The sequence below is a fragment of the Carettochelys insculpta genome, chromosome 12 (genome assembly GCF_033958435.1).
Source record: "Carettochelys insculpta isolate YL-2023 chromosome 12, ASM3395843v1, whole genome shotgun sequence".
Lineage (NCBI taxonomy): Eukaryota > Metazoa > Chordata > Testudines > Carettochelyidae > Carettochelys > Carettochelys insculpta.
Window position 1 is genome coordinate 35,636,006 of NC_134148.1, and position 12,766 is coordinate 35,648,771.

Below are 12,766 nucleotides of genomic sequence, written 5' to 3' on the forward strand. Positions count from 1 at the left end.
CTGTTCTTTCAGATGATTGCTCATTTTGAGGCTGAGGAGACCCTGCTGTCTGTGTGTCACATGAAACAGACATAGACCTAGGTTTTATCTGCACAGGGCTGGCTTTGTAATCCATGATGTTCAAAATCTGTCTTCATATAGATAATGAACAGAAGGGGTGAGAGAGACTGAATTACTAAGCAACTCCACAAGGCAGGACTACAGAGGTGAACCAGCAGGCGCCCACCACAGTGCTCTGACTGGAACGTATGAGGAATGATTAAAATCATCTCGGCAGGAACTTGCTCACTCTGCCACCTGTCTGGAACAGGGCAGCAAGATTCTACAACTGATCATCTGAAATGCTACAGACAGGTCTAGCAATAGGCTCATAATGTGGTTGTTTTGGTCTTAATACAAACAGTATATTTTTAACATTAATCTGCACTCCAGAGATACCCACCACCACTTTGGTGGGTGATCATGATTGTCTGAAACAAATTTGATCAGTTTTAAAAAGAGAAGAAAGGACCAAACAATAATTGTAGGTGGTGGGGGGAACATACTAGGCTATATTGTATTCCCTTCCCTCCTTTTATAACAATGTTCTCTTCTCTTAGCTCCCCAATGGATGATCAAGACTGAGCAATGATCAGTTGCCAATATTCACCAAATTATCTGGGTTTTTAACATCATAAAGCTCCCAGAGGCTAGAGGCTTTGCCTTATTTTGTATCTATAAAGTACCATCAGGACAGACACTGAGAAAATAATTAATAAAATCTAGACTTGTAGAAGCCTATTTGGACATCTATTACAAAAACTAAATTGCACACATAATACAAACAAAACATAATAAAAATACAATGTTGTCTTCTGCTGTCTCAAATCCTGTTAAATTCATGATCTCCTTTTACCACACTAACATTCACTTCCAGGTTTCCTTTTGGTTTGGTTTAGTTTTTGTTGGTTTAGTATTTGCTTTTTAATAAAAAACATAATTTTAAGTTCTTCTTGCTCTTTGCTGAGTCTCTCTAAGCTAAGCAAATGTGGCCATTATCATCATTGTTATTTGCATTACACTGGGACCTAGCACTTTCAGTAAAGGTCTGGGACCCTAATGAGTAAGGCATTGTAAGCTATGTCTACACTAGAGGGTTTTGTTGGCAAAACAGTTGTTTTGTCAACAAAACCCACAAAATGTTCAGATTTCCAAGGCATTCTCTTGACAGTAAGTTGACAGAACAGAGCACTTTTGTCGACAGCTGTAGCCTTCTCCCCACAAGGAATAACACCTCTGTAGACAGAGGTCTGTCAACAGAAAGCCAATCTGCATGTTCAGGGGGCCATCTGTGTACAGATGGGGCTTCCAGGACTCTGGGCAGCCCTGTCTGCTGTGCTTCTCATGTGCTGTTTTGAGGATAGAACCGCTCTCTGTCGACAGAGCAGATCGCGCGTGAGATCTGCTTGGCAGTTTGGCTGCAATCTGTTGACAGAATTGTTTTGGAAGATATCTTTTGACAAAAGCTTCTGTCGACAAATCCCTTTAATCTAAACATAGCCATAGAGAAAATATAGTCCCTGCATTAAAGAGCTTACAATATATGTCAATATGATGAGGGCCCAAGGTGACTGTGATATGGCTAATGTATCAGGGTGTGCCACAAATCTAACGTGCCTTTTCAGAAGGTGAGCTTTTCACTTCTGTCACTTTCTCACACCCAAATATTTGACTGTTGAATGCTAGAGTGAAAACCTGTCATGAATCTTTGGATAATGCACCATTGCCTCGACAAGCTAAAGTTTTAGTGAAGCATGTGGGTGTTGTGATAACTATAACAGCGAAATGGAGATTTGTCGCAAGAAATAGGGACTTTGAATGCCCCATCTCTGAGCCTAAAAATTGCTGGACTGATACTTGAGATTACTTTTACAACTTTCGAAGATATCACCAAGTTATGACAGAAGAACCTGTGTCCTATCCCACCATAAAATTTCAGGGGAGTTCTTTCCACATACCATGAAAAACCCACAACTTTTTTGAGAAAATTAAGTTTTATCCCAGAAATAGATTAAATAAGTTTCTATGCTCTTGTAACCCTTGTAAGATAGCAAAATGGGGGAAAACCAACAATGACAGATTTGATATTGATAGATATCCCAGAAACTCCTGTAAAAGTTCAAAGAAACTTCAGAGAAAAAAATGCATCTTTGCCTTCAAGATATTTTGGTATAATAATAAAATACACTTGTCTTTTTTTTTTAAGTGAACTTTAATGCCAATGAAAGTACCAGATTCTTATCTCTGGAGAATGAAGACCTTTATGTACTGCAGAACATACACAGGAAAGATCAGTGCAAGCTTCTGATATACAATGATCTCTTTTTAAGTAATAATTAATTAACTATAGGTTAGCTTTGCTACTTTGTGAACCAGTAGTAAAATACGGGGAACAGTCAAGAGACAAGGAGACAGTGGAAGGAGAAGCACAGGTTGCTTTTAGTATTTAAAAAATCCTTTTCTCTTTAGATTTTACTCATGTATCTTGCTCTAAACCACTGGATCCTAATCTCATTGCTTGGACACTATGTTCAGCCCATACTTGTATACACCAGAAGTTTTGTTTGCTGGATTTAGTGCATAGTCATCCTATAGATGAGATCCAGATTTTTATGTCATGCACACTGGTGGAATGGACTGAGGAGGAACATTTTTAGTTCCTGCCCAGGATGACCATGCAGATGGCTCAGTGGTTTGAGCATTGGCTTGCTAAACCCAGTATTGTGAGCACAATCCTTGAGGGGACCATTTAGGGGCCTGGGGCAAATAGATTTAAAAAAACTGCCAGGGATGGTGCTTGGTCCTGCCAAGAGGGCAGAGGATTGGACTTGCTGACCTCCTGAGGTCTCTTCCAGTTCTATGACATGTGTATCTCCATATATTATATTATAGATCAATGCATCATACGCACCAGAATGAGAAGATTCTTGTTTCCCTGCTCATTCAATTCTGGACTGCTCTGCTAAGTCAGCTGACAAGCTTATTAGCTAGTACTGATATTTACGACAATGAGGACATTTGTCCACTAGGAAGTGGACAGAGACCACCTACATATTTTGCATGGGTTCTTCAGCTTTGGAAGCTCCTAGTGCATCCTAAAGCACCACTGGCCTGTTCTTCTTTGAAAGCACTTTCTCTTTAGGAGACAGGAATCAACACCAAATAAAATAATAGCAAAAGAAAGGGATTCTAAAGTAATAACGGTGAAAGGTGCGCAAGCCAGTGGAAAGTACAGTAAAAAAACCCATGACAAGTCATGATAAATGGGTCGTTATAAAATTCATGTTTAGGCTGCACCAGTCTGGGGATAATGCCATTCGTCATGGCAACACTGGGGCACTAATGAGCCCTCATTGCATATTCATGGCTGTGGCATCGCTCTCCCTCCCTCCCACCATGAACCAATGCCTGGTAAATATCTCCACCTCAAGCTGAAACTCAGCTTAGGCTGCTTTTTTTTATTTGTTATGTTGCAGCAATTACACTGTAAAAGTGCTGCACAAGATTGATTGCTCTGATCTGTAGTTCAATTGTAAATTAGAATACACATCCCCCTAGGGAAACACAGCCCCTATTTGTGATTAAGAAAAAAGCCCCATAATAGACTAATAGCTAAAGTTCTCTCTCTTTTACTTTCAGGCAATTAGCTTGATGAAATGGCCTCTTTTTGTGTACCCTGGAAGTGTAAACCGATATCATAATGAAGTATATGATGTTTATTCTATTATTCTCACCTTGCCATATATGCAGGAATGCATAAATAATGGCTGCTTTGTCTAGTACATTTACTCGTTCAGAAGTAAACTATTGCTTAAAGAGACAGTGTATGGTTCCTGATGACTCAAATTAAGGGAAGCACCCATGTGTCTGACTGAGCCTCACACAAAAAGTAATGTTCTGCTTAAAATGATTGGAGACTATTTTTGATCCCAGGATTAAATAACGCTTTGTGCTCACATGCTGTTTTCATTTGTGATGAACTTTACAGCCATTAAGTAAATAACCCTCCTTGAATAATATCCCTGGGAGGTAGGTAAGGCAAGTATTATCTCCATTTTACAGATGAGAAACTGAGGCAAAGCACTTCAGAGGTCTACGCAAGACCACACAGGATGGCAATAGGTGCAGAACAGAGATTAAGACTCAGGAATTCCTATCTTTTAGTCCTAATTTTCTAACCTAAGTAATCAGGATGAGTGTTTCTTAAACTATGTTCCAAGGAACACTGGTATTGCGTGAACAACTCTCAGCTGTGCTGTAAGAGTCTGATACTTTTTTGATATCATACACTGATGGTCTATATTTTCTGTCTTTAAAACCAGCTACCCTGTTACTACTTGATTGCTATGATACCTGATCAAATTACTTCATGTTGGGTTAGCTGTATATGTTGCAGGGGTTTTGTTGTTGTTGTTGTTGTTTTGGTTGGTTGTTTTTTTTTTGGTCTGGCAACAATTTTGTTAAGAAAATTTTCAGAGGTGTTTCTCATGCAAATATTATTGTTTGGTATTCAGTGATCTCAAAGCGTATAAGAAACACTGATCTAGACAAATGGTTTCCAACCTTTCCGGGCACCACTACCCCTTGTCTTGTGCACTGCTCCTTGCTTACACGATTCAGATATAAAAATGCAAATGTGTCAGAGCACATTCTCCCCGAAACATTGCCTCATTTTCTAATTTTGTCTGTGTGAAATTTTAGTTTGTGCTGATTTTACTAGTGCTTTTTATACTTGTAAACTAGGCAAAAATCCACATGAGTTGACACACCTTCTGGAAACCCCTGTGTACTATTAGTTGAGAGCCACTGATATACAGGCAGGAGTGAAGAGAGAAACGGAAAGAAAACATGAATGTGATTTAAAGTAAATGCAAATAATGCCTTGGCTTCAAATACTGCCTCTGCAACACAAGGGACTTACTACCAATAGAAAAACTCCGAATCACTTTGGTTGTGTCTAGATTACAGGGATTTGTTGACAGAAGTTTTTGTTGGAAGATATCTTCCAACAAAACTTCTGTCGACAGATTGTGGCCAGACTTCCCAGTCACTTTATTGGCAAATTGGTCAACTGGAAGCACAGCAGACAGGGCTGCCCAGTGTCCTGGAAGCCCTGTCCATCAACAGGGGGTCCCCCCACAGAACGTCCAGCCCGTCTTTCTGTCAACAGATCTCTTCATGGGGAGCAGTGTAAAGCTGTCAGCAAAAGTGCTGATGCCAACAGTACATCTTGGGAATCTAGGCACTCTGCAGGTTTTGTCGGCAAAATGGACATTTTCCCAACAAAACCCTCTAGAGTAGACATAGCTTTTCTGTGAAAAAGCAGTGGATGTGCTATCTAGGAGGGTGATATAGACAAGGAGAGGAAGGATTTCTGGGTTCAGTTCCTAGCATTATCGCAGGCTTCTTGTGTAACCTTGGGTAAGTTACTTAATCTTTTTCCTGTGCCTTGGTTGCCCATCTGTAAAATGGAGATATTAGCACTTCTCATTTTTGTATGGGATATTGTGAGGATAAATATATTAAAGATTTGAGAAACTCAGTATTGTGATAATTGGGGCCATATAAGATAGACAAGCTGAAAAACCTGTGACAAATATACTTAGGAACATTGTTGATTCACCTACAGTCCAGGCTAGTTTACTAACCTTGAGGGGGTTTGAGAAGAGGTTCCATTAGAGAAGACCACAACACAATGAGGAACCATTTCATCACACAAACTTACCAAGTGCAAACCTTAAAAAAACACCGACTGTTCATGGACACCATATTTTGCTTAAACTTGTTAATCATTGTCTTCTTGCATGACAGTCCCAGCATTTAAAATATGTTAGGGGTGACACAATCCTTTCACCTAGTTCAGACATATATCAGTAGAAAGATGTTCTCATAAACAAAGTGCTGCAGGCTATGATCTTATCATTCTCCCCTTCCTTCTTCTCAGTTCAGTTCAATGACAAACATTTTTTTTTCTCTTATTTGCTCCACGTTCTGTTCGGAAGAAGCCTAATATTGGAAGAGCAGGTGGTGTTGCCAGAAAAGGAAGGATGAATGCTGCTGGAGAAGGGAGGGAAAACTTGCAGCATGGTTTGGAATGCGTTATTCAGTGCTCTGTTTCTACTCAGTGCTACTCTTTTGTTGTTAAGTGCAACAATTTATTCCCACGTACACTCCTCATTTTTTTTAAAAAACTGTGTTAAAAGTTAACTGGGACTGTCACAGGACTTGTGTACCCTGTGGTGCCCCATGCTTACCTAGCATGGGGCTAGAAGCACTCTCTGCCTTCGTTTTTCTTTAAGGACTCAATAAAACAAAATTCCCCTGCTGCGATGCCACTTAATTAAATCCTAAAATAAATGTGAAATACAGGGTCTCTCCTTGGACTTAGATGTCACACAGCCTTTTTTCGTGGGGCCTCTGGCATTTCACTCCCTTGGGAAAAATTATCTTTCTCAGCACCTCCCTATAACTGAGCCTTGATGATGTTTTATCAAGTCTATATATGCTTTAATCAGTTAGCTGCCTAGATAGACTCTCTCTCTTTGAATTAACTTGTCATAGGTTGCCTGGGCCTAGACTTCCATCAACAGAGCCAGCAACCTCATTGGAACATAAAACAGAGGAGAATGTTTGAAGAAAGGTGTTGCATTACTAGAGTGGTTCGGTTTAGTAGATAAGTAGTGTCAACTTTTAGTTGTCCTGTAGCACCTTAAAGACTAACAACTTCATTAGGTCATGAGCTTCTGTGGGTAAGACCCACTTCTCTAAAACTTTAAGATGTTTTTTTAGACACAAAGAGTGTGGCTATTCTGGGTGAAGCCAAAAGTAATGGGACAGACGAGAAATTCCACAGTTCAGTGAGTTTAAGTTTATTGGTAGGTAAATATTATCATCCATTTTAAACACACCATTTCATGGTTAGAGCTGTGTGTAATCCTCCATTTGTTCTTTGTAAAGTGTTTCTGGGACAATTTGTGAAGCAGGCCCAATTTTCACCAATATCATCAGCAAGAACTGACACATTTTTCTCTGTAAAACTACTTTCCTGAAACCTCCAGGGATCTTGCTAACTGTATGTGATACATAAGTAAGAAGCTGTGTCACTAGAAGTATATAAAACATTCAGTTCAAGGCTAGAATCTCTTAAAATATCCTCTTATTCAGAGTTGTGGTGATGGCATGAAAATACCGTTTTTCCCAATATTTTTATCAGTGAGCATGTTATTATATTTTTACATTAGCCTTCTTCTGTAATGCATATCAATAATCCAAATGCAGCATTTCACTGTGCTTGACATGAAGTGGCAGAGATTTGTAACATGGTTGAAGTTCTGTTATTCCTCATGATTCCATTATGGATTAAGCCTATTCCCCATGACTCTCTTTCTTCGTGTATTCTTCCATAGTTGGACACTGACTAAATTTCGCACTGATTATCAACTTGCTGCTGTGCCCTCCTGAACTTCTGAACATCTATTGCCTTGTATTTTGATCCTAGTGTTTTATGTTCCTGGAGGTCTGTACCAGTGTCCCCTCTATTTTTTTCCTGCAAATGGGCGGCATAAATATGATTATGTGTACCAAGGAATATGGGGATGTGCACCACCAAGAGAAACAGATGCTGCACAGTGTGAGTGGCTGTAGATGCTCTCCTATTCAGCTGAGCAGCACCTGAATCCTTCCTGGGCATCTGCCCAGGCTCTCAGCTTACAGGGAACACTGGTCTGTATTTGTATGAGTGGAATGCTTCTGAGGCCAGTACAAAAAAGAGGGATGATCCAAAGTCCATTGCAGTCAATGACAGTCTTTTCATTGACTTCAAGTGGCTTTTACATGAGGCCTTTCACAACTGTGTCTTTTCCAGTGTGAAATTCTTAACAAACTTCACTTTTATTAGTAGTGTACTATGTAAAAAGGAGAACAAAACTGTGATCTTCCCAGAGGATTTTCTTTGCTCATAGTATCAAAAACATTCATTATGAAAGAAAGAAAGAAATCCAGGAGAGATGGATCTATGTTCAACAAAGAAAATAATATTTCTCTAGAAGAAGGACCAATTATCAAGGTCAATAACCAAACAGGGCAGTGAAGAATCAGGATGCACAGCCAAAGTATAATTTGTTGAGTACTGAGTATCTCACAGAGCCAGTTCTACTCTCATACTTCAGAGAAATGCTGCCCATTCATGGAAAGCTAATTTATCATTTAAATAAGGCAGTCATGTAGGTATTTGTCAGAAACAAAATACAGGGTCTATTAACTACAGAGGAAGATGCTGAATTTGGAGAGGAGAATTCTTTTGGTGTGCAACTTCATTTAGAAATAATAGAATCAGAGAAATGTAGAAGAATCTTCAAGAGACCAGCAAGGTCAGACCCTGCACTGTGACTGGAAACCATCCCTGACAGGTGTTTGTCCAACCTATTCTTAAAAACCTCCACTGACAGGTATCCCACAATCAGCCTTGGAGTCCTATTCCAGAACTTAACGATGTGGACAGTGGGAAAGTTTCCCCTAATAACTAATCTAAATCTCCCTTGTTGCAGGTTAAGCTCATTACTTCTCATCCTACCTCTTGTGGACATGGAGAAAAATTGACCACTGGTCTCTACAACAGCCCTTAACATAGCTGAACACTGTCATCAGGCTCTCCCTCTCTCTTCTTTTCTCAGGCCCCATCTTTTTAACCTTTCCTGGTAGGCCAAGTTTTCTAAATCATTTGTCAATTTTGTTGTTCTCTCCTGAGCTTGTTCCACATCTTTCATGGATTGTGGCTCCCAGAACTAGACGAAGTAGTCCATCTAAGACCTAACCTGCTCTAAGCAGAACTAGACACCTCTGGTGTCTTTCATACTGTTAACATGCCTCAGAATGACATTTGCCTTTTTCATAATTGCATCACGTTTTTGATTCCTATTCAGTTTCTGATCTATTACCCCCTGATCCTTTTCAGTACTACTATCACCTAGGAAACTATTCCCCATTGTCTACTTACACATTTGATTTTTACTTCCCAGGTGAAGTACTTTGCACTTGTCTTTCTAGAATCTCATCTTGTTGACTCCAGACCCAATTCGACAGGGCTCTTTTGAATTAAATGAACCAGGAGTCCAGTGTTCCCTGTAAGGTGAGCATTGGGTGGCAGTCCAGCAGAGATTATAGTGCTGCCCAGCTGATTAGCAGAGCACCCACAACACACACAGCCTTATGTTTCTACTGATGGTGCACATCCCCATATGCCTCGCTGCACATAACAAAATGTATTCTGCCCATAGATGGAAAAAGTTTGAGGGAACCCTGCAGGAGTCCATAGGTGGTGTTAAGGAAGAAAAGCGGGAAGGATCCAATGACAAGTGCTAAGGTATCAGCAACCAGAAGGCTGTAAGTGGAGATGAAACTCATCTTTTCTCAAGTACTGCCAAGACAAGAGTCTCTATTACCCACAAGTCAACACAGCAGCTACTGCAAAGCCCAAAGCTTTTGCAGCCTCCATTGCTCCTTTTTTTTTTTGTTTGTTTTTTTGTTTTCTGCCATTCTGTCACCATTGCTGGCATTGTGATGTCAGTTCGCTGAAGAGGAGGGAACTGTGCAACCATGGAACTTGTGTGCGCAAGCTGTGCACTGCTCAGTCTGAGAAGTTCATTCATTCACTACAGTGCAACTATACCAGGAAGCAAATCTAGGTTCTGGCTACCGCCGCTGTGTCTGGTGAATGCAGTAGGACATATACTTTACCCTTTAAACAGTTGGACACAAACATTCCCTTATACAAAGTGCCCACTGTTTTACTCATATTGTTATTACAGATCTCTTTGCATGGCCCACAAGGTCTGAATTACGCTCATACCTTATTCCCCTTTGCTTTTTAATCCAAACTGCAACAAAATCCTGGTACCAGGTAGTACCAGGTATTTTTTTGTTTGCAGGTCTGATAAAAAATGGGGTTTGCTTTGTTTGGGTTTTATCAGGAATATTAAAAATTAATAGCTGAAGCCCAATTGTTGCTGCTAACTTTCCTAGTTGTAGAAATAAACCTTTTCCAAAAGTTAATTCCTTACAAGAAAACTTTTCCAAAGATGTAAACATACTGAAGATCAAGAAACTCTTTAAGATCTTCCAATAGCAAAATCATGTAATTAGACTCACGCGCTTTAAGCATTAAAGGCTTAAAATATTAATAGATCACTCTAATGGAAGCTATTTTTAATTTTTTTATTTAATTTGTATTTACTTGACACTGAATATGTTATGCACAGCTGACTCCGTGAATGTGAGGCAGCTACACAGAAACACAGTTTAATAGTGTTTGTAATTCTCTGAGATCTGAAACAGACCTTATTTCATGTTTCTGACTAGATTTTAATTGGTTTGCTTTCTAGTCTGGTGTAGATAGAAATTCCTTATTCATTTTGTAAGTATTTAACTTTGAAGAGTTGTGGAGGGGGAGAGAATAGCTTAGGGAGAAAATATTAAATGAACCATAAAATAAGTCCATAACAGTAACTTAATAAACAAAACAAAATCCTTGATATCACATGGAGTGTTATAGGACATATCAGATTGTTATAGTCCTGATCCAAACTCACAGTGACCACAGAGGTACAGGAGTCAGGGCAGGAGGTGTGGGGGGGTCTCAGGGGTAGAGACGGGGCAGCTTCTCCCTAGGGGCTGGTTCAGTGCAGTAGAGGCTGCACAGGCCATCCATTCGCTTTTCCCCAGGACTAGCCTGGGACAAGAGGGGATGCACAACCTGCCCACCATCATCTCCCCAGGGCTAGCCCAGAGCGAGTGGGACCACATAGGCCAGCCCAGGTGGTGGAGGCTGTGTGGCCCTGCCAGCAGCTGCTCCCCAAAGGTGGCTGGGGCAGAAGGTTCCACGCTAGCCAGTCAGCAGCTGCTCCCTGGGGCGGGACAGGACAGCAACAGCCATGCTGCTGGCCATCAGGTGCTCCCTGGGGCTGGGGCACCTACTGCCCAGCTGGGGTCATTGTGAAATCTAACCGTCCCCTGTGCTTGCTGCCCCCATAGTCATTGTGAGCATAACTGTCCCTGCTATTATATATCTCCCTTTCCGTTTGATAAAAACAATTGCATTCCAGGAGTATCCCATTGTTGTGGCACAACCAAACCCTGCCCTTGTTTTAAGTCATAATAACAGGAAGTTGTATACCAAATTGGTGGTTGTAGCTCCAACTGCTTAGGAAGAGTTCTTGAACAAACCGACTCACAGACAGATGGATGGACACACAGACATGCAAACTCTCTCAAATATATAGTATAGTATAGTATAGTATAGTACACCAGAGGACAGCACAGTGTAGCATAGCACAGCATATATTCCACATTGTATTTCTGGGCCAATTTTACTAGTAAAACATGGGTTACATATTTTAGCTCTTCAACTAACGTCTTTTCTACTGGGCATTAACTGCCATTGCTCTTCCTATAAAAGTGCCTTAAAACTAAGTCTCTGTAACTGGTCCTCTTGAGAAAGATGGTTCATTAAGATCTTTATTCAAATACAAAGATGTAAATTCCTCCTCCACATGAATAAGAAACCCTGACTAACACAATAGAGTAGGTCACAAAAGACAGGTGGTGTGATTCAAAACCTACTGGAATCAATGAAAAAAACTCCTGTTGACTTTGGTGGACTTTGGATAAGACACCACTGAAATGGATTTTAACCAACATGTAAGGAATCATCAGAGGTATGGAAGGCAGGTACACTGTTATTCCACTGGGATATTTTTAATTTCATATTCTTTAAAATTTCTGTATTTACCTCAGAACTATTGACCTGACCCAACTGCTATGGAAATTGATGGAAAGAATACCACAGATTTCAGTGGGCGTTGGATTCTGTATGATATTTCAGATTAACTGAGAAGATAGGCATGGTGTCTTTCCATGTTCAGCAGATTGCTATTGTGCAGAAGAAACATGTGCCAAGAAGTCAAACTAACTGTATTATTTGTACTTGAAATACCAGTTTAATCAAGGCTGTTTATAGGAGACTGAGAAAATATTCTAGAGCCAATGAACATAAAATACCTTGATATTATCCTTTTTCTTGTTTTAATGATCAAGAGCCAGGTTCTTGAGTGATAGAAATCAGCATCACAGTGTAGCTGTGACAATTTGCACCATTTCACTAATTTTTGCTAATAACTAAAAGATAATGACCAGGCTGGCTGAGATGTCCATCAGTGGCTCAGTATATCTAATACATGGTTGTCATGACATTTAACCAAAAGATGTCATGTAATATATCACTGTGATGCTAACAACTCTTTGATCATGAATATTCTTACATCATTTGTATGTATGCAGTGTCCAGAAAAAGGTATGTACTGCAATTATGTTCTAAAAAGGTGTTTGTCAAGCATTTCTTTGGCACAATCAGCCTTACACAAAGGAAAGTGTATTTGCTTGTCTGACCAGCCTCATCATCAGGAAGAAACAATGAAGATATAGCTAACTACAAGGTAAATAAGTCTTTTATGCTAAAAAAAGAGGGGAGTAGACAGCGTGACATCTCTGAGAAAGAGAATCTTTGTCTAAGCTTACATCTCAAAGAAAACGTTTCAAAAGTTTGTTAAGTTTAAAGATGTGGGAGGGGGAGATCTGACCCTCCAAAGAGAAGCAATTGAATCACCTTACTGTACACAATATTACTGAATTATAAAAGAGAATCAGATGAGGTCTTTTATGAAAGCCCATGGCA

At 40.0% G+C, this 12,766-nt stretch overlaps 1 long non-coding RNA gene across 14 annotated transcripts in view; it reads right to left on the reverse strand.

The window, feature by feature from the left end:
• Positions 1–12,766, reverse strand: part of LOC142019691 (uncharacterized) — a 131,654-nt gene that overhangs the window by 74,131 nt on the left and 44,757 nt on the right. The window lies entirely within an intron of this gene.